This window comes from Schistocerca cancellata, chromosome 4 (genome assembly GCF_023864275.1).
Source record: "Schistocerca cancellata isolate TAMUIC-IGC-003103 chromosome 4, iqSchCanc2.1, whole genome shotgun sequence".
NCBI classification, from domain to species: domain Eukaryota; kingdom Metazoa; phylum Arthropoda; class Insecta; order Orthoptera; family Acrididae; genus Schistocerca; species Schistocerca cancellata.
In genome coordinates, this window is record NC_064629.1 from 155,734,426 (window position 1) to 155,757,277 (window position 22,852).

Below are 22,852 nucleotides of genomic sequence, written 5' to 3' on the forward strand. Positions count from 1 at the left end.
AACGGCTGTGGTACAATACGCCATTCTCTAGGGCTGCATCAGCGCATCAGGGATTCCATGCGACGGAGGATGGATGCATGTATCCTCGCTAACGGAGGACATTTTGAACATTTCCTGTAACAAAGTGTTTGAAGAAGTCACGCTGGTATGCACTGTTGCTGTGTGTTTCCATTCCATGATTAATGTGATTTGAAGAGAAGTAATAAAATGAGCTCTAACATTGAAAGTAAGCGTTTCCGGACACAAGTCCACATAACATATTTTCTTTCTTTGTGTGTGAAGAATGTTTCCTGAAAGTTTGGCCGTACCTTTTTGTAACACCCTGTATATTGACAAAATGCAACAAAAAATTGGAAATTTTGTGCTTCACCAGTTGTATAATTTTCCATATTTTCCATGAATCTGGGAGTTAGCAATTATAAATTGACTGACTGCTAACTTTTTGATAACATGTATATGAAAATAAATTCCCTGATACCATCTTAGGAATACAAATGACACAATGTATAAACGATAACACTAGGAATAATCAGTTTCAAAGCGATCAAAGTACAGTTCTTATGAAAGTTGAAAAATTCAATCAATATTGAAGTAATATGATGACTGGCCCGCCCGGTTGGCCGTGCGGTCTAACGCACGGCCTTCCGAGCGGGAAGCAGCGCCTGGTCCCCGGCACGAATCCGTCCGGCGGATTTGTGTCGAGGTCAGGTGGATGGTTTTTAGGCGGTTTTTCCATCATCCTCGGCGAATGAGGGCTGGTTCCCCTTATTCCGCCTCAGTTACACTATGTCGGCGATTGGTGCACAAACAAGTTCGCCACATACGCGTACACCACCATTGCTCTACCACGCAAACATAGGCGTTACACTCGTCTGGTGTGAGACGTTCCGCCGTCCGGTATGGCCGCACAAATCAACTCATATATGCCACCAGATTAACCTGAATAAAGTGATGGAGTTTGGTGTCAAAAAGGAATCATGTAAAGAAACCTGATCTGCCTCAAACATAGACAAACTGATCAAATGATTTTACTAACTAGACTCTTCCGACCTTAGGCGCAACTGAAAAAGTGGTTATGCAGTACTTCCGGAATGGATGATAGCAAATGGGAAGCAAGTAAAACATTGCAAGACAATGTTGATACTTACTGCACGGGAATACAGCCTTACACAAAGGAAATAAGAACATTGATTCAGCCCATAAACTACACTCATTAAAACAACCTCACCTTACAGTTCTTAGGCAATGGGCAACATATCATATAAGTAATATTGTACAGGTATCCGTTGCGTAAGGAAAATCGAATTAAATAATCTTAGGAGGCACTCTATCATACTATCTCAGTTGGAGAAAGGAGTCACTAAGCTAATACGCCGCCAAGGGGGTTCCTAGCTACAGTTACTATCTTGGTACAGCCGGCCGTGGTGGCCGAGCGGTTCTAGGCGCTTGTCTGGAACCGCGTGACCGCTGCCGTCGCAGGTTCGAATCCTGACTCGGGCATGGATGTGTGTGATGTCCTTACGTTAGTTAGGTTTAAGTAGTTCTAAGTTCTAGGGGACTAATGACCTCAGATGTTAAGTCCCATAGTGCTCATTGCCATTTGAACCATTTGAGATCTTCCCTGGGCGTTCCACCGGAGGCCGAACCGCACAATAACCCTGGGTTCGGTGTGGGGTGGCGGAGGGGTGAAGTGGACTGCGGTAGTCGTCGTGGGGTTGTGGACCACTGCGGCTGCGGCGGGGACGGAGCCTCTCCGTCGTTTCTAGGTCCCCGGTTAACATACAATACAATACAATATGATGACTGGAACTAAAGAAAATATGACTCAGTTATACGAATATATGTTGTATGTTCTTTCGCACACATCGAGAGAACAGACAACACATACTCGTATAACGACTCGGAATCCGCAGCCGTGACTTATTACATATAAATTGAAGGTGGAGGGAGAGAACAGAAAAGAAAGATTCAAATGGTTCAAATGGCTCTAAGCACTATGGGACTTAACATCTGAGGTCTTCAGCCCCCTGGACTTAGAACTACTTAAACCTAATTAACCTAAGGACATCACACACATCCATGCGCGAGGCAGGATTCGAACCTGCGACCGTATCAGCAGCGCGGTTCTGGACTGAAGCCCCTGAAACCGCTCGGTCACAGCGGCCGGCGAAAGGAAAGGGAACGGATTAGTGATGTCAGCTACAGGGTGATCAAAAAGTCAGTATAAATTTGAAAACTTAATAAACCACGCAATAATGTAGATAGAGAGGTAAAAAGTGACACACATGCTTGGTATGACATGGGGTTTTATTAGAACAAAAAAAAAACAGCAAAACTGCTACCGTGACGGGTGAGAGGTACGCCGATATGTTACAGAGTCACATCATCCCCAGCCTGGCTGATATACACCTGCTGGAACGTACGATGTTTATGCAGGATGGCGCTCCACCCCATATTGCTAGACGCGTGAAATATATCTCGCGCGCGTCGTTTGGTGATGATCCTGTGATCAGCCGCCACTTTCGTCATGCTTGGCCTCCCAGTTCCCCAGACCTCAATCCGCGCGATTATTGGCTTTGGGGTGATCTGAAGTCGCAAGTGTATCGTGATCGACCGACATCTCTAGGGATGCTGAAAGACAACATCCGACGCCAATGCCTCACCATAACTCCGGACATGCTTTACAGTGCTGTTCATAACATTATTCCTCGACTACAGTTATTTTTGAGGAATGATGGTGGACATATTGAGCATTTCCTGTAAAGAAAATCATCTTTGCTTTGTCTTACTTTGTTATGCTAATTATTGCTATTCTGATCAGATGAAGCGCCATCTGTCGGATATTTTTTGAACGTTTCTATTTTTTTGGTTCTAATAAAACCCCATGTCATTTCAAGCATGTGTGTCAATTTGTACCTCTCTATCTACATTATTCCGTGATTTATTCAGTTTTCAAATTTATACTGACTTTTTGATCACCTGGTACATCGGAACATTACAAGGAATCACTAGAGACGAATGTAAATGCGTGCCGGACCAGGATTCGAGCCCGAGATTTCTTGCTTACTAGACAGATGTGTTAACCACTGCGCCTCCAGGTACACAGTGCTCATCGCAACTCCACGGACTATCTCGGTACGTCCACCCTCCCACCGAGCGCCACCTATTCGCAGTCCCTGTCCATTTCGTCCTTGGTAGCTACTCTGAGATTCCTGTCCGAAAGAACAGACACTACGCATTCATATAACTGATTCACCTAGATGGGAAATAGAGTCACCTTCTTCATTGGGGACACACAAGTAAGTTCCACCTCCTGCGGAAATCCCAGAGTAGCGAGGAAGGAGGAGATGGACATGAACGGCGAATAGGTGAAGCTCGGTGGGAATGTGGGTCGGTCATGAGGTGTACCGAGATAGTCCGTGCAATTGCAATAAACACTGTGTTCCGGGAGGCGCAGGGTTTAATGCACCTGCCTAGTAAATAGGAGCTCCCGGGCTCGAATCCCGGCCGGGGACACATTTTCACTCTCATCGCCAATCATTCGTGTAACGTCCTGATGCAGCTGACATAACGAATCCTTTCCTTTCCCTTTCCTTTCCTTTCTCCCCACTCTGCCTTCAATTTACATATAAAATATCACTCATTCGTCGTCCTTATCATAACCAACAGTTTCTTTTATTTTTCACAATCATCAGTAGACACAAAGGCGCGAGCATAAACCGCACTGTTTGCAAATGTACTTCGTCAGTCTTCTGTTCTTAGTTCTGAGAGAGATGCGGCGGCAGTTCCGAGTACTCGCTTCAGAAGAGTTGGGTTCAGCAGAAGTGCAAGTCGAAGAGGGATCAGCTATTCTGGGTAGAGTTTCTGCAGTTCTTATACAAATGGACTATGACGAATTGGAGACCAACGGTCGCCTCACCAACTGTGCTTCCCAAGCTTCACAATGTGATCAAAAGTATCCGGACATCCCCAAAAACATACATTTTTCATGTTAGGTGCACTGTACTGCCAACTACTGCCAGGTACTCCATATCAGCGACCTCAGTAGTCATTAGACATCGTGAAAGAGCAGAATGGGGAGCTCCGCGGAACTCACTGACTTCGAATGTGGTCAGGTGATTGGGTGTCACTTGTGTCATACGTCTGTACGCAATATTTCCACACACCTAACATCCCTAGGTCCAGTGTTTCTGATGTGATATTGAAGTGGGAATGTGAAGGGACACGCACAGCACAAAAGCGTACAGGCCGGCCTCGTCTGTTGACTGACAGAGACTGCCGACACTTGAAGACGGTCATAATGTGTGATAGTCAGACATCTGTCCAGACCATCACACAGAAATTTTTAACTGCATCACGATCCACTGCAAGTACTATGACAGTTAGGTGGGATGTGATGAAACTTGGATTTCATGGTCGAGCGGCTGCTCATAAGCCACACATCACGCCGGTAAATGCCAAATGACGTCTCGCTTGGGGTAAGGAACGTAAACATCCGACGATTTAACAGTGGAAAAACGTTGTGTGTAGTGACGAATCACTGCACACAATGTGGCGATCCGATGGCAGGATGTGTGTATGGCGAATGCCCGGTGAACGTCATCTGCCAGCGTGTGTAGTGCCAACAGTAATATTCGGAGGGGGTGGGGTTATGGTGTGGTCGTGTTTTTCATGGAGGGAACTTTCATCCCTTGTTGTTTTGCGTGGCACTATCACAGCACAGGCCTACATTGACGTTTTAAGCACCTTCTTGCTTCCCACTGTTGAAGAGCAATTCGGGGATGGGCATTGCATGTTTCAACACGATCGAGCACCTGTTCATTATGCACGGCCTGTGGTGGAGTGATTACACGACAATAACATCCATGTAATGGACTGGCCTGCACACGGTCCTGACCTGAATCCTATAGAACACCTTTTGGATGTTTTGGAACGCCGACTTCGTGCCAGGACTCACCGACCGACATCGATACCTCTCCTCAGTGCAGCACTATGTGAAGATCAGGCTGTCATTCCCTAAGGTACCTTCCAGCATCTGATTGAACGTATACCTGCGAGAGTGGAAGCTGTCATCAAGACTAAGGGTGCCCAACGCCCTACTGTATTAGAGCATTACGGATAGAGGACGCCACGAACTTGTAAGTCTTTTCAGCCGGATACTTTTGATCACATAGCGTAATTGTGAAAAAGTCGACGTCGTATTTTTTCATCGCTATTCGATAAATTAATTGTTTGAGAACAGATCACACTAATACTGAGAACTGAATAAAATACAACCATGCTACCTCTCCTCGTTCCTCTTTGAACGTTCTAGGATGAGCACATCTTATCAACAACTTCCAGTCCAGTTTTGTGCTGGTTGTCGTATTTTACCATCTCCTTTTTTTTTATCTGCAAAGAATCTCGTACTGATGACATAGTAATAAGCATCCCTGGAGTAGAGAAACAACTGGAAAAGTTGAAAACAAATAAGTCGCCAGATCCGGATGGAGACACAGTTCGGTTTTACAGAGTATTCTGTTGCATTTGCCACTTACTAGCTTGCATTTATCGCTAATCTCTCGCCCGTCGCAAAGTTCCAAGTGACTGGATAAAAGCACAGGTGACTCCTGATTATAAGAAGGGTAAAAGAAAGAAACTGAAAAATTCCAGACCCATATCCTTAACATCGGTTTGCTGTAGATTTCTAGAACATATTCTGAGGTCGAATATAATCAGTTTCCCAGAGACCGAAAAGGTTATGTCCACGAATGAACACTGTTCAAGGAAAATGTGAGAGGACTTCTGTTATTTTCTGTATACGTAAATGATCTGGTGGATTGGGTGGGCAGCAATCTGCGGTGATGATACTGTGGTGTACTGGAAGGTGTTGAAGATGACTAACTGTAGGAGGATACAAGATGATTTACGCAAAATTTTTAGTTGGTGTGAAGAATGGCAGCTAGATCTAAATGTAGAAAAATGTACATTAATGCGGATGGGTAGGAAAAACAAATCTGTAATGTTCGGATACAGCATTAGTAGTGTCCTGCTTGACACCGTCACATCGTTTAAATATGTGGACGTAACGTTGCAAAGCAATATGAAATGGAACAACCACGTGAGGATATTGATTAGGAAGGTGATTGGTCGACTTCAGTGAAATGGGAAAATTTTAGGAAACTGTGGTTCTTCCGTAAAATAGATTGCTTATAGGACGCTTGTGCCAGTTGAAACTCAGAGGGAGACAATTACGGTCTGTATTGTGGGTAATAAAACATTTCCAATTGAAAACGATGCAGGAGCACCCTCATTGCCCCTGCAGAATGCGGCTGAGAATTGTCTTGAAGAAGAAAACGCACGACAGTTATGTAATGTTGGCTGCATACCTTCAGGCGAAATTTCTCACCAGGCCCTCTTACTTGGCGGGAGACACTGTTGTTCTAGGTATCTTTATGTGCTCCCTGTGTGTTCAGAACTAAAGAGAACGACGTAATGCCATCGATGGGCATACTAGAGACACTGCCCAACACACCTGTGCAAAACTTCATCGGATTTTCACTGTGGTTTCCATTTTGGAACCGAACGTTCCTTACTTTCCCAATAACCCTCGCATATCAAGAAAGAAGATGTGACGTACTGGCGTTTTATAGACGTCGAAAAGATAAATTCAAAGGAAGACTATCCTCTGCAAACGACACAGTTACACTGAAGAGCCAAAGAAACTAGGGCAACTTCGTAATATCGTGTAGGGCACCCGTACGAAAGCAGAAATGCTACAACACGATGTGACATGGACTCGACTAACGTCTGAAGTAGTGCTGGAGGGAACTGACACCATGAATCCTGCAGGGCTGTCCATAAATCCGTAAAAGTACGAGGATGTAGAGAACTCTTCTAAACTACATGTTGCAAGGCATCCCAGATATGCTCAATAACGTTCATGTTTGGGGATTTGGTGGCCAGTGGAAGTGACTGAACTCAGAAGAGTGTTCCAGGAGCCACTCTGTAGCAATTCTAGACGTATGGGGTGTCGCATTGTCCTGCTGGAATTGCCCAAGTCCGTCGGAATGCGCAATGGACATGAACGGATGTAGGTGACCAGACAGGATGCTTACGTACGTGTCACCTGTCAGAGTCGTATCTAGACGTATCATGGATCCAATATCACTCCAACCGCACACACCCTACACAACTATCGAGTCTTCACCAGCTCGAATAGTCCCATGCTGACATGCAGAGTCAGGGATTCATGAGGTTGTCTCCATCTGCTCGATACAATTTTAAACGAGACTCGAATAACCAGGCAATATGTTTCCAGTCATCAACAGTCCAATGCCGGTGTTGACGGCCCAGACGAGGCGTAAGGCTTTGTGTCGTGCACTCATCAAGGGTACACGAGTGGGTCCTCAGTTCCAAAAGAAAATATCTATGATGTTTCGTTGAATGGTTCGCACCCTGACACTTGTTTATGGCCCAGCATTGAAATATGCAACAATTTGCGGAAGGGCTGCACTTCTGTCACGTTGAACGATTCTCTTCAGTCGTCGTTGGTCCTGTTCATGCAGGATCTTTCTCCAGTCACAGCGATGTTGGAGATTTGATGTTTTACCAGATTCCTGATATTCACAGTGCACTCGTGAAATGGTCGTAAGGGAAAATCCCCACTTCATTGCTACCTCGGAGATGCTTTCTCCTATCGCTCATGCGCAGAGGTTACAATTCAATTAATCTCGATAACCTGCCACTGTAGCAGCAGCAACCGATCTAACAACTGCGCCAGTCGCTTGTTGTCTTATATAGGTGTTGCCGACTGCAGATCCGTATTACGCCTGTTTACATATCTCTGTATTTGAATACGCATGCCTATACTAGTTTCTTTGGCGCTTCAGTGTATAACCAGAGGTAGCCATGTTTGTATTCAAGTCGGAGCAGCAAATGAAGTGCGAAAACGATTTGTAAGTGCAGAAAAGCGGCCAAAAGAAACAGAGACTATAGTTTCATCAGCGTATGTCGAAGAAATAGGGCTTCAGTCAAGGCTACAACTTAGTAACATCGTCACTATCCCATAGAAGTGCGGAGCAGTAACTGCAACGCATTACGAGAAAATACGAGTACATGGGATCTACGCAGGCTCCGACCGATTCTGCAGGAATATTGTTTCTAGAAAATAATTTATTATTGAATGATGGCATCAGATTTTTCTTGGCAGTTGATAACAGGGGACCGACTAAGAGAATATTGGTGTCTGTTTCTCAGTTTGTGAAACATTGTTTGTGGATGGAACGTTCAAAAGTTCGAACAAATAGTTTGGACGATTGTATATGCTTTACACCTTATAGTGCAAGTTCTTGGGAGGAAACAAACACTATTCCAGCTGTCTGTCTTTTTCTACGACAGATAAAATGAAAAATATTATCATTTTATTTAACTCTTGAAACCTTGAATGGGCCCTTGTTTCTCTCATTACGGACAATGAAGCTGCTACAGTCCAATCAGCTAGACGTTTGTTTCCTCAACAGAGATTATCAGTTGCAATTTCCTATTTAATCACTATCTGTGGATAGAAGTTCAGTGTTGCGGCCGTTTCCTGCGTACAAGGAAAGTGAAAAAATTACACTGTTACATAAGAAAGTGTTCAGCTCCAGCACTCATAGATCTTCCCCTGGAAATGTTGGGTGATGTTTGGCTGTCTAGTTAGGAGAGCAATTCTGAAAACCAAAAGTTTCAGGACTTACACGATTATTTCTGGACCAGTGGTTCTATAACATGCGTATGCCAAGAGATACCTATAACTGCAGTGGTACACCCCATCACACTAACAACGAAGGATTAATATATTATTATCAGAAATTCGTCCAAATGTTTGCTCAATAATAAAAATCTTCGAGAACACTTGTTTGGCTGATTAATGTCAGATCTCGATGGGAAAAGAAAAAAAAAGAAACTAAACTAAACTCTACTAAACTCCGTCGGAACAGGCCATGGAAGCCCAACGGTACCGACCGGCAGCCGTGTCATCCTCAGCCCATAGGCATCACTGGATGCGGATATGGAGAGGCATGTGGTTAGCACACTGCTCTCCGGGCCATATGTCAGTTTACGAGACCGGAGCCGCAACTCCTCAGATTGCCTCACAAGGGCACCCCACTTGACAACAGTGCTGAGCAGACCGGATGGTCACCCATCCAAGTGCTAGCCGTGCCTAACAGCGCTTAACTACGTTGAACTGACGGAAACTGGTGTTATCACTGCGATAAGGCAGTTGGGGGGGGAGGGAGGGGAAGTCAGCAATTAAGACTGACGAAATTACTGCAAATGCTTTAAAAGGCTCCGTATTGACGGTAACTGTTACGCCATCGCCAAGGTAGCCCCTGCGGGCCGCCAACACGTCTAACACCACAGAGGACCGAGGTTGTCTATGCCCAAGGTGTAAGCAATGGTAAAAATTAGCTGTTTTGGAAACAGACATTCCGCGTACTACTTCCTACAGAGGGAGATCAAGATGGCCTGCAGGAAGTGTTACTACACCAACATCTGATTGGCTGGGCAATACTATTTAAAGGCTAGAACCAGCACTGGACGTCAGTTCACGCCGAATACCGACCTCAAGGACGTCTCCACGGAAGACTACGTCGTCGCCATCGGAATAGGACTTGGAATTAAGTGTATGTGTGTTACCTCGGACTCTTGTGGGAAACTTAGAAGTTATCTTTTGTTGCCTATAGTAGGAAATTCTTACTGGCTTTGTGATTGCGACTTTTCGTTGCCATCCGGTGTGGCCGAGCGGTTGTAGGTGCTTCAGTCCGGAACCACGTGGCTGCTACAGTCGCAGGTTCGAATCCTGCCTCAGGAATGGATGTGTGTGATGTCCTTAGGTTGGTTAGGTTTAAGTAGTTCTAAGTTCTAGGGGACTAATTACCTCAGATGTTAGGTCCCACAGTACTCAGAGCCATTTGAGCCATTTGAACTTTTCCTTGTTATTCATTCATTTCCATGAAGACTCACGTAAATAAAAGTAGTGTTGTAATAACTTTCAAATTGTCAGTTACAACACAAGTGGCGACGAATTTGTGCCTGCGTGTGTCTTCATCATGGCGGAAGTAGTGCTTCAACAGTTGATCCAAACTGTGCACGATTTACTACAAGGTCTTCAACAGTTTTGCCAGAAATCTCAGGATACACAGGAAAGTTTCATTACGGAGCTCTCGAAAAACCAACCGGTCCCGGCGCCCCGGTCGTTTCCCTTTTTCAACGAGGATACTGAAGACTGGGAAACATACGTGAAGTGGCTCCTGCAGCATTTTCACATCCACCAGGTTATCCAAGAGGCTGCTCGTCGTTCCTACTTTTTGTCCTGGAACCATTCCACAGTGTATGTTCTCTTGACGAAACTACAACCTCGACCTCCGGATTCCTTGACTTTTTCCCAGATTTGTGTAGTTCTCCCAGCTTAATACCAACGACGGTTCCACATGTTGGCTGCCCGGATCGAATTCTACCAATGTCGCAAGAAGGTTCAGGCCACTCCTATCGCCAGTTGGCAGCGGAACTTCAAGGTATCAGCCAGAAGTGACACTTCATCATATGGGTCTCCAAAGAATCTTACATGGACAAGACGGTCCGCGACCACCTCATCCAGGCCACCCCTGACTCGACTTTCCAACGCCACGCCCTCAGACTCGACGATCCTACTCTGGACCAGATCATTGATCTGGCATTCGAGTACGAAGTCTCTACAGCAGCCGTCAAGCGTTTGGAATCCTGGGCGGGAGTGGCGTCCCTCTGAGACCACGACGCCTCGGAGCCTGTAGCATCTCTGGTAGAGGTCGAAGACGTTGCATCTGTCTGTTCTGACGACTGACGCGGGCCGCCAGGTTCAGCACAGCGTTAGCAGGGCAGCCGCCCTGTCCAGGACTTCGCAGCCTCCACCGGCTCCGCGGGTCTGGCGCAGACCATCAGTGCACGGAGGGCCCCGCGCCCTCGTCAGTGCCACCAATCCCTCTGGCTGCTGTCCTGACCAGGATGCTTTCAGGACCATGCACGTGAAGACTGCTCTGACAGGTGGGCATATTGTACAGTGTGTACCTGTAACGAAGATGTCAGTTCGGCCTGCCGCTCTCGGCAGCCTGCTCCTCCTCCTCCAGCCAATGACCGTCGGGGGCTGCTACCCATCGACGTCAACCACGTGCAATCTTCGGGATCTTCCAAGCTGATGATCGACGTTCAGGTCAACGGTCGACCGCCGCAGATGCAGGCGGATACCTGAGCAGCGGTCTCACTGATCAACTATTCCTCTTATGCGAAGATTGGGGTGCCCCCCTGGAGCTCACACCTCGGCGCCTCCTTACATATAATAAGCAAGCGATCGCTCTCTTGGGTCAGTTCATGGCTTCCTTCCTGTATAAATCGGTTCGCCGGGAAGTTATCTTCCTTGTTGTCAACAACGCAGCCACCGCAGACCTCTTTGGGTTGGATGCCTTCCGTGCCTCTGGCTTTGCCATCGACGACAATGTTCATGTGGTGTCTTCCCAGGTTCTGTTTCTGTAGTCGATACCTTGTGCACGGAATTCCAGGACCTCTTCTCGCTGGGCGCCGGCTGTGCTCAAGATTTTCAGGTGTCGCTCCAGCTGAAACCGTCTGACCACCTGAAGTACTTCCAGACTGGGCAGGTTCCCCTCGCCCTCCAACATCCTCTTAAACAGTAACTGGACCATCTCACCATGGAGGGAGTCATCACTCTGGTCCGTTACAGTAAGTGGGCGACACCCCTGGTCGTCCTCAAGAGACCAGATGGGCGTCTTCAGGTTTGTGGCAACTTCAAGGCTACACTAAACCCTCAGCTACAGGTTGAAAACTATCCCCTTCCCTGTCCCGAGGACCTTTTCTCCAACCTCGTTGGGGGACAATTTTTTTAGAAGATCGATCTTGCCGAGGCCTACCTCCAAATACCTTCTGATGAGCCTTCTACTAACTTGGCGGTCATCAACACACTTTTTGGCTGTTCCAGTTGAACCGCCTCATGTATGGCATCGGTAGTGCACCAGCCATATTTCAGCATTACTTGGAACAGCTCTTGCGGGATGTGCCCAGATGTATCAACTACCTCGACGACATCGTCGTCACCGGCTGTACCGTGGATGAACATCTCAATCATCTGCGACAATTGTTCTGTGCCTGCGGTCTGCGGGCCTAAAATGCGACCTTGCTAAATGCTCCTTTTTTCAACCTGCTATCTCCTATCTAGGTCACATCATTTCCCGAAGTGGTGTATCTCCTACCTCCTCCTACATCACCACTATAGAGGCCCTTTCTCGTCCGAGCGATGTCCACCAGTTGCGGTCTTTCCTGGGTAAAATTGCGTACTATTGAAAGTTCATTCCGTCCGCCACTCACGTTGCAGCGCCCTTCCTTCGCCTATGCCGAAAGACTGTGCCATTTCATTGGTCCCCGGCTTGTGAATCGGCTTTCCAAACCTTAAAGTGGGGGTTACGCTCGGCGAGTGTCTCATGCCGTATACCCCCTCTCTTCATCTTCTCTTGTCTATGGATGCCTCAGACTATGGTGTTGGGGCTGTCCTTTCTCACCATTTACTAGATGGATCGGTAGCGTACATATCTAAATCTCTTACAGAGGCCCAATGCAAATATTCCCAAATTGAGAAGGAGGCCTTTGCCATCATGTTTGCCTGTACCAAATACCTCCCATACCATTATGGTACGTCTTTTCGTTTAATCACTGACCATATGTCCCTTCTGGCCTTATTTTCACCAGTAGCCCAGTTACCCACGAAGACTTCCCACCGCCTGCAGCGATGGGCCCTATTTCTTTCACGATTTACGTACACTATCCATTTCTGACCCACTGCCCAGCACGTCAACGCCGATGCCTTATCTCGGCACCCCTCCAGCCAGGATTCGGCATTTGACTCATCGGACATCCTAATTTTTAAGGTCGATGAAGACATACAGGAGGCGTTAGTGGCATTCCGTGTCACAGCTGCGCGGGTGGCCGCCACAACAGCTGCGGATACGCTCCTGCAACTGGTGCACCGCTATGTTATCCGCTGCTGGCCGACGCTTCCTCCGCCTCGTATCCAGGCTGACCGCCGATTCTTTTTCTCCATCTGCCATCAACTGGTGGCTACTGATGGGGTGCTCTTCCATGTGGAACATGATGCCAATTCACGAGTCATCATACCAAATTCCCTGCAGTCCTGGATTCTCAACGTCTTACATCAAGGTCACTGGGGTATTGCCCGGATAAAAACCCTTGCATGTCACCATGTCTTCTGGGTAGGCATGGCGGCGGACGTGAAACGCATGGTCTGGGGTTATCAGAAGTGTACCCAGGCCCTTCCTGCTCCACGCCGGTCGTTCCAATTCTGGCCAGCCGCTTCCCTCCCCTGGGAACGCATCCATGTGGATTTTGGGGGACCCTTCCTTGGCGCTTACTGTTTGTACGTCACGGTTGCCTGCTCCCACTTCCCTTTCATTGTCTGATGCTCCTCTATCACCACAGAGACTACTATCTTGGCGCTGTCCAAAATATTTTCCATTGAAGGTCTTCCCGTCACCTTGGTTGCTGATAATGAACAGCAACTTCACAGCCAAAAGTTCGCCAAATTCTGCCACGATAATGGAATCCACCATGTGTTTACTCCGCCTTTTCATCCACAATACAATGGCGGGGCGGAGAGCCTTGTTCGCACATTTAAAACTCAGATGCAGAAGTACACGGAGGACCGTTCTCCGGAATACGCTCTTATGTTATTTCTTATTTCCTACAGGTCTACGCCAGTGGGTGACAAGAGTGCAACGGAGCTGCTCCACAGTCGCGAGCCTCGGATTCTACTTCATCTCCTCCTGCCGTGGGTGGCACCTCGCGCCCGGCCCGGTGCTTCCAGATATTCATCCAGCTCCACAGTGTGACCGCGTGGTTTTGGGTACCGGCCCCGCTGGCTGCCGGGAGTCGTTCTCCGGCCCCGTGGTCGACAACTGTTCGACATCCGCCTGGACGACAGGATGGTTTCACGTCGCCGCAACCAACTTCGTCCTCGTTTCCTCAACTAGCTGCAGCCCCAAACGCCGGCTTCTCTCCCGTTGCTGGTCCCTTCCATGAGGCCTCTGTTGCTGCCTTCTCCTCAGTTAGTGGGGGATCTTCCAGGAAATGCCAATAGCCGCCGGCTGCTAGCTCCGCGCCACCGCCGCCTCCTCCGGACCTGGGGCAACCCCGGTATCTTCCCCGAGATCCATTTCCCGGCCCCTCTTCGGCGGCGCCCCGGTTGGACGACGCGAACATTCCCATGCCACTTGCCCAGCTCACCGTCGCCTTGCAAGCGCCACCGCTTCGACGTTCCCTCCGCATCGCGCGGAAGACGGCGCCCTACTCACCGGCGACCTGTTTCCACAGCCGCCTTTTAGTTGCTGATCGACCTACGGCACCAGGCTACATTGGTGCTCTGTCCCCCGCGGTCGCCCGTTCCGCTCCAGCTCTTCCAAGGAGGGAGGAGTGTTACGCCGTCGCCAAGGTAGACCCTGCAGGCCGGCAACACATCTAACACCACACAGGACCGAGGTTGTCTATGCCCAAGGTGTAAGCAATGGTAAACATCGGCTGTTTTGAAAACAGACATTCCGCGTACTACTTCCTACAGAGGCAGTTCGAGATGGCCTGCAGAAAGTATTCTACAACAACATCTGATTGACTGGCCAATACTATTTAGAGGCCAGAACCAGCACAGTTCACACCGAATACCGACCTCAAGACCTCAAGGACGTCTCCACAGAAGACTACGTCTTCGCCATCGGAATAGGACTTGGAATTGTGGTGTCACCGCCAGACACCACACTTGCTAGGTGGTAGCCTTTAAATCGGCCGCGTTCCGTTACTATACGTCGGACCCGCGTGTCGCCACTATCAGTGATTGCAGACCGAGCGCCGCCACACAGCAGGTCTAGAGGGACTTCCTAGCACTCGCCCAGTTGTACAGCCGACTGGTTCACTGACTACATACGCTCTCATTTTCAGAGACGACAGTTAGCATAGCCTTCAGCTACGTCATTTGCTACGACCTAGCAAGGCGCCATATTCAGTTACTATAATTACTATCTTCAAGAACGTATTCTGAACAGATAATATTGTGAATCATGTACCGTCAAGAGCGACGTTCATCATTAATGGATTAAAGTTAAGTATCAAACTAAATACGTCCGCTTCCTGAATTCCCATTCAAAAAAATGGTTCAAATGGCTCTGAGCACTATGGGACTTAACATCTGTGGTCATCAGTCCCTAGAACTTAGAACTACTTAAACCTAACTAACCTAAGGACATCGCACACATCCATGCCCGAGGCAGGATTCGAACCTGCGACCGTAGCGGTCGCGCGGTTCCAGACTGAAGCGCCTTTAACCGCGTGGCCACACTGGCCGGCCGTAAATAAAAGTTGTGTTGTAAAAACTTTCAAATTGTCAGTTACATGAGTAACCTAAAATCATTTCTGACTTGTGTGACTTGTGCACATAAATTACAGTGAAGAAGAAAACGTCACAAGCACTGGAAATTATATAAATACTGAAAAATATTTTAATTCGCGTCATACTCTTTGGTTATCTTGTAAACAAGTTTAATAAGGGGCGAAATGAGACTACCTACTTGTAGTTTCCATTGGAAAAGACAGAAATGCGGAAAAATGTCTGTTGCGATCCGTAAAGTATTCGCTAATGAAGACCGAAAAGAGCCTCTTAAAGGACATGCCTCTCGTAGGAAATCATTTCGGCTTTCCCCTTGAGAGATTCTATGAATAAAAATCTCTCTGAGTGGACACCGAGTACAAAATCGTTGCCGAGGAAACACAGGGAAATGACAAGTAACGGCATCCATTCATTCTCTCTCCAGTGGAAAACCGCTTATTCCAGCAAGAGCCCCAGGTTCCGTAGGACTGTCACTGTATACAATTGTCACTTCGTACAAATTCCAAACCCGCACTAACCTTTCTACTGCTTTTTATGCTGTGAGGTGGGGGGCGACTCGCCGGCTCTTACGTTGTCCATTCTGAAATGGTGCCAGTCGAGCACACCGAGAAAAGAGGTCTTACTTCGTGCCATTGTGGTCACAAAGCCAATTTGAAGCAAAAAGCTTATTTTCCTTCAATGGTCCACGCCATCTTGGGACTCTATCTCTCATAATATGTTTAGTGGGTATCAAAATTATCGGAGCCTTATCATTTGATGATCCTATACTTCAACAACACATCGGCCGGTCCGGAATCCCTAGCAAAATTGATGTCCTAGAAGAAATTTCCTTATTAAGTTTTCCAACACATTAGTTATGCACGCTATCGATGCGTGATCGTAGTCTATGGTTTCATAATATCCTCTTCTGTGCGAATCTTGATTGGATTTTATGTCAGCTGAATAATTCGACACTCTTCCGTTGTAAGGGCTGAATGAAATGGTCGCTAAGGCTACTCCACGAGTTTGCGAAACATCTAAGAAAATTCTCAGATTCATGATTCTACTACTCTGTTAAAGAACTCTTTTATGTACTTATTTATCTATTTCTTTATATGTTATTTATTTATCCTGATCAGATTAGACCTTTACGGCCTTCTCTTACATCTGATCAGGTAATAACTGACACAAATAATAATAATGATAAAAATACTAAAGGTCCTTAAAAATTATATACAGGGTGATTAAAAAGTCAGTATAAATTTGAAAACTTAATAAACCACGGAATAATGTAGATGGAGAGGTAAAAATTGACACACATGCTTGGAATGACATGGGGTTTTATTAGAACAAAAAAAAACAAGGTTCACAAAATTTGCGACAGATGGCGCTGGACAGCAAAACTGCTACCGTGACGGGTGACAGGTACGCCGATATGTTACAGAATTGCATCATCCCTAGCCTGGCTGATATACACCTGCTGGAAATTAAGATGTTTATGCAGGATAGCACTCCACCCCATATTGCTAGACGCGTGAAAGATCTCTTGCGTGCGTCGTTTGGTGATGATGGTGTGCTCTGCCGCCACTTTCGTCATGCTTGGCCTCCCAGGTCCTCAGATCTCAGTCCGTGCGATTATTGGCTTTGGGGTTACCTAACGTCGCAAGTGTATCGTGATCGACCGACATCTCTAGGAATGCTGAAAGACAACATCCGATGCCAATGCCTCACCATAGCTCCGGACATGCTTTAGAGTGCTGTTCACAACATCATTCCTCGACTACAGCTATTGTTGAGGAATGATGGTGGACGTATTGAGCATTTCCTGTAAAGAACATCATCTTTGCTTTGTCTTACTTTGTTATGCTAATTACTGCTATTCTGGTCAGATGAAGCGCCATCTGTCGGACATTTTTTGAACTTTTGTATTTTTTTGGTTCTAATAAAACCCCATGTCATTCGAAGCATGTGTGTCAATTTGTACCTCTATGTCTACATTATAACCGTGATTTATTCCGATTTTCAAATTTATACTGACTTTTTGATCACCTGGTAGATTAGTTTAGCACATATGATTCCATGTTTAGTATTATAGAAGCGGATGGGATAAAAAAAGAGGAGAAGATGGAAATGGCAGAGAGAGTGGTTGTTAGGAAAAACAGAATTCAAATAAAGAACTCTGCTGACATCGGGGAGGGAAAAGGTTTGACGAGATTAAGCTGTAGGCTAGCATATGGAAGAGATGTCTATTGTGACAGAAGAAGGGGCCAATAACTGTATTTTGAAGTTTGGAAGAAATTTAATTTCTTGACATTTTGATGAAGATTTTCCGGAGAAAGCTTCCTAATACAAAAAATGACTTAGAGAACATGGGAGAGTTACATGATGGTACAGAGATTATTTTAATTCGTTGAGAACGAATATTTCTGCTGTGCTTTTCAGGTAGCAGTTTAAGAGTTGGAGTTATATAAGGGGGAGTGCAGTGATTGAGAAGACGCTAGAGCAAACATACAATATAACTACTGTGTCCAGACTAAGCGCCTGCAACTCTCGCTTCCCGCGAAGCAGACCGGTACAGCGGGCCCCGGACCGGGTAGGGGTCAGTCTGGCCGGTCGTCCCGGAAACATTGACGCTTCCCAGAGACCACCGGGAGGCGTCCACGGCGCCGCAAGAGGTCGCTACAGCCGCGGACCTCTTTCCTTCCGCTCGACACGTGACTGCAAATAGAGCCAGCTATATCCACGGGCCAAGCAGTATTTAGGCTGGCGCAGGAGCCTGGAGAGGGGCCGTATGTGGGGTCTGGACCCCTCCACCATCCTCCACACGTATATATCCTTCATCCGCCCTATCCTCTACTACGCCCATCCTGTCTGGATCTCCGCCCCCCCCCTAACTTTTACAAATCCCTTTAGATCCTTGAAAGCCATGCTCTCCGCCTCGCCTATCGCATCCGTCTCCCCTCCCCCACGCGGATCCTGTACGACCTCATTCCGATCCCCCACCTCCTCCTTTTCCTTGAAAGGATACGGATCCTCTACACCTCCCGAAAACTCGATCCTCCTCACCTGCTTGTCTCCCCCATCCTCTCCCACCCCCGCCCGCTTCCGTGCCTGTATTCCCATGTCTCACCTGCTCTCCATCTCTCCACCCTCCTTACCCTCTCCCAAGGTGGCTTCCGCCATCTCCCCCTCCCTGATGATGCCCTCCCCCCCACTATCTACCCCTCCTACCAACTTTGATCCTCCCTCCCTCTTCCTGTGTTAGTTCCTTTGGGCACCCTCCCTCCCTTCTCTCCCCATTCCCTCTCTCCTCCATTTCTCCCCACTCCTTCCCTGGGCTTCCCCTCCCATGTCCCTCTACTCCTCCTCCCATCTCCTCAGCCATTGGCATCTTTGTTCTCCTCTCCCCCCCCCTCACCCTTCTTCCCCTCTTGGCAGGTCCCCGGACTCGCACACGCTATGTGGACATTCGCGCGCCGGAGATCATCGCCATTAGTGTCTGTTTGTAATTATGTGTCTACTGTTTCATTACCCACCGTTATGTAACTTATGTGTATTCTATCTGTTTTCTCATTTTCTATTCGATGGCTGAAGAGCAGCGTAGACTGCTGCTGACAGCCTGCCTGTTGTACAGGTTTTAAAATAACAATAAAGAAAAAAAAATCCATGAGAGGCAGTTCACGCCGAGCGAGCCCACTGGTGCCACCGTAGCCGCCGCGTCATCGTCAACCGTCGCCAGCGTACCGGAGCCATCCTCACAGGGCCTATACTCGTCCTCGGACTCCGGTGACGGCAACGTGGACTCCGCGCCGCTCTTCACGAGACGCCCGGGTCTTGGTTTGCTGAAGTTGTGTGGTTACTACAGACAGTTTACGTTTGGAAGAATCTCTGATTTAGTTATTGGTAGGCTTGGAGGATCAGTCCTACCTCACGAGTATTGTTTTGTAAATTTTGGAGAAAGACTTTAGTTTAAATAAAAACGCTATAACTCACACTCTGAGATTTTCCTATCCGCGGACGGTGGATATATTAATAACTGTCTACACTTATCGGCACGCAGCCATGATAATTATTCATAGACGTGAGCAGGATGGTAGAAATGGCGTACGTCACAAATGTATCTCACACAAGCATTCATCGCTAGTTCTAGCCTGCGTGCGGTTTCGTACGTACGTTCTTGGAGAATAGCAACACCATAGTTAAGTATGGGGAGTATAGCTCGCCCGGCTAGCAGCGCGGTCTAACGCGCTGCTTCCCGTGCCGAAAGGCGTACCTGTCCCCGGCACGAGTCCACCTGGCGGATTAGTGTCGAGGTCCGCTGTGCCGGCCAGCCTGTGGATGGTTTTTAAGGCGGTTTTTCGTCTGTCTCGGCGAATGCGGGCTGGTTCTCCTATTCCGCCTCACTTACACTATGTCAGCGATTCCTACGCAAACACTGTCTCCACGTACGCGTACACCATAATTGCTCTACCACGCAAATATTTGTGGTTACACTCGTCTGGAATAACCGTGGGTTTGGTGTGGGGCGGCGGTGAGGTGGGTGGCCTGTTGTGGGGTTGTGAACCTCTGAGGGTTACGGCGGGACGAAGCATCACCTTCGTTTCTAGGTTCCAGGTTCAATACACAATACACACAATGGGGAGTATTAGTGACTCTAAGACCTTGTTCTTAAGGATATTGAAAATATTTTATCTTGTGCAATTCTGGAGAGAATCGTGTTGGTACTTACTAATATCATTCTGGTAAGTAATTCCATATCTCATTTTCAGATTACGTAACACTATCAGGGTCTAAATTTGATAAACTTAAATTATATTGCTTGGTAGAGGTAACGTTTACTCACGACACGATCATGATTAGAAGTGTTTGTTTCCATTGTGACAAAAGTAGTGTTGTAGAGGTGGATTACTACAAGTTCTAGTTGCATGGTTACATTTTAGATATTCTGGGATCGGAATGCTACTCCTGTCTACTCCTGTGGAGTATGAGTCCTCTGGGTTAAGCGCTGCGGCACCTCTGTTGGTCTCTGGTCTCTGTTTATCTTTATGTAATGGAGGGTCACAATATTAAATTTTGGGCATCTCACAGAGGATATGTTGTAGTATTACAGGGCTGGAAAGAAAGACACACATCAGGATGTTACTTTTCATTAGACTCTTGCTGCCAGCCACAATGCCACTGCTAAACAAAAATGACGACTCTGCTGCCGGATTTTTCCATTCATCGAGCTGCCCGATTCACCCCGAGAGAGCGAGACAACCCCACCTGGCTGATGTAGGTCAGTGCACCGTCGGGAAATCGATTCACACAAGAGTGTGAGCGACCCCACCACCTCCATCTCTGACTAACCTGTTGCGTACATCTACAGGTCTGAGACAACCAGTGCCGAGGACACTTTGCTGTTTCCTGCCTTGCGTGATCCCGCAAATGATGACGTGAAACGGCTCCCTCTCTAGCTCTGCTGTTTCAGAGCTGACGAGATCCTTGTTCGTATAATGTGCCTAGCAGAGAAGCATGTGCTGTCCTGGTCAGACAATGCCACATATTTCATGTAGAGAGCTATAAATACACTCCTGGAAATTGAAATAAGAACACCGTGAATTCATTGTCCCAGGAAGGGGAAACTTTATTGACACATTCCTGGGGTCAGATACATCACATGATCACACTCACAGAACCACAGGCACATAGACACAGGCAACAGAGCATGCACAATGTCGGCACTAGTACAGTGTATATCCACCTTTCGCAGCAATGCAGGCTGCTATTCTCCCATGGAGACGATCGTAGAGATGCTGGATGTAGTCCTGTGGAACGGCTTGCCATGCCATTTCCACCTGGCGCCTCAGTTGGACCACCGTTCGTGCTGGACGTGCAGACCGCGTGAGACGACGCTTCATCCAGTCCCAAACATGCTCAATGGGGGACAGATCCGGAGATCTTGCTGGCCACGGTAGTTGACTTACACCTTCTAGAGCACGTTGGGTGGCACGGGATACATGCGGACGTGCATTGTCCTGTTGGAACAGCAAGTTCCCTTGCCGGTCTAGGAATGGTAGAACGATGGGTTCGATGACGGTTTGGATGTACCGTGCACTATTCAGTGTCCCCTCGACGATCACCAGTGGTGTACGGCCAGTGTAGGAGATCTCTCCCCACACCATGATGCCGGGTGTTGGCCCTGTGTGCCTCGGTCGTATGCAGTCCTGATTGTGGCGCTCACCTGCACGGCGCCAAACACGCATACGACCATCATTGGCACCAAGGCAGAAGCGACTCTCATCGCTGAAGACGACACGTCTCCATTCGTCCCTCCATTCACGCCTGTCGCGACACCACTGGAGGCGGGCTGCACGATGTTGGGGCGTGAGCGGAAGACGGCCTAACGGTGTGCGGGACCGTAGCCCAGCTTCATGGAGACGGTTGCGAATGGTCCTCGCCGATACCCCAGGAGCAACAGTGTCCCTAATTTGCTGGGAAGTGGCGGTGCGGTCCCCTACGGCACTGCGTAGGATCCTACGGTCTTGGCGTGCATCCGTGCGTCGCTGCGGTCCGGTCCCAGGGCGACGGGCACGTGCACCTTCCGCCGACCACTGGCGACAACATCGATGTACTGTGGAGACCTCACGCCCCACGTGTTGAGCAATTCGGCGGTACGTCCACCCGGCCTCCCGCATGCCCACTATACGCCCTCGCTCAAAGTCCGTCAACTGCACATACGGTTCACGTCCACGCTGTCGCGGCATGCTACCAGTGTTAAAGACTGCGACGGAGCTCCGTATGCCACGGCAAACTGGCTGACACTGACGGCGGCGGTGCACAAATGCTGCGCAGCTAGCGCCATTCGACGGCCAACACCGCGGTTCCTGGTGTGTCCGCTGTGCCGTGCGTGTGATCATTGCTTGTACAGCCCTCTCGCAGTGTCCGGAGCAAGTATGGTGGGTCTGACACGCCGGTGTCAATGTGTTCTTTTTTCCATTTCCAGGAGTGTATATCTTAATGGTCACAGACTAAGAGAACATGAAGCTTGGTAACGGCTACCAGCACTGCATCACTATACACGGTGAGTCACTAACTATTGTCACCTAGAATAACTCCGAAAGTATGATAGTAGCTGAAAAGTTTGTGGGACAAATGTTGCATGGGACAACGGGTGCCACATAATGACGTTGGTTTTTTGTTGTTAGGTGGGGTCGCGTTAGAGATATGAAGGTCAATTTTGTTTTTTTAATGGGATGATATAGTTTGGTAGTTTTTTTTCTGACAGCGGCTATCGAGACGAATCCAATGATGTGTAACAGTAACGTCTTTGAAGGTCAACTAAGGTCAAAAAAGTGGCATGAACGTCCATTTACAGAAGGTGCCAGAAATAATGACCATTGGTATCAATGCAGTGCTGCAATCTTCTTACCATGGATA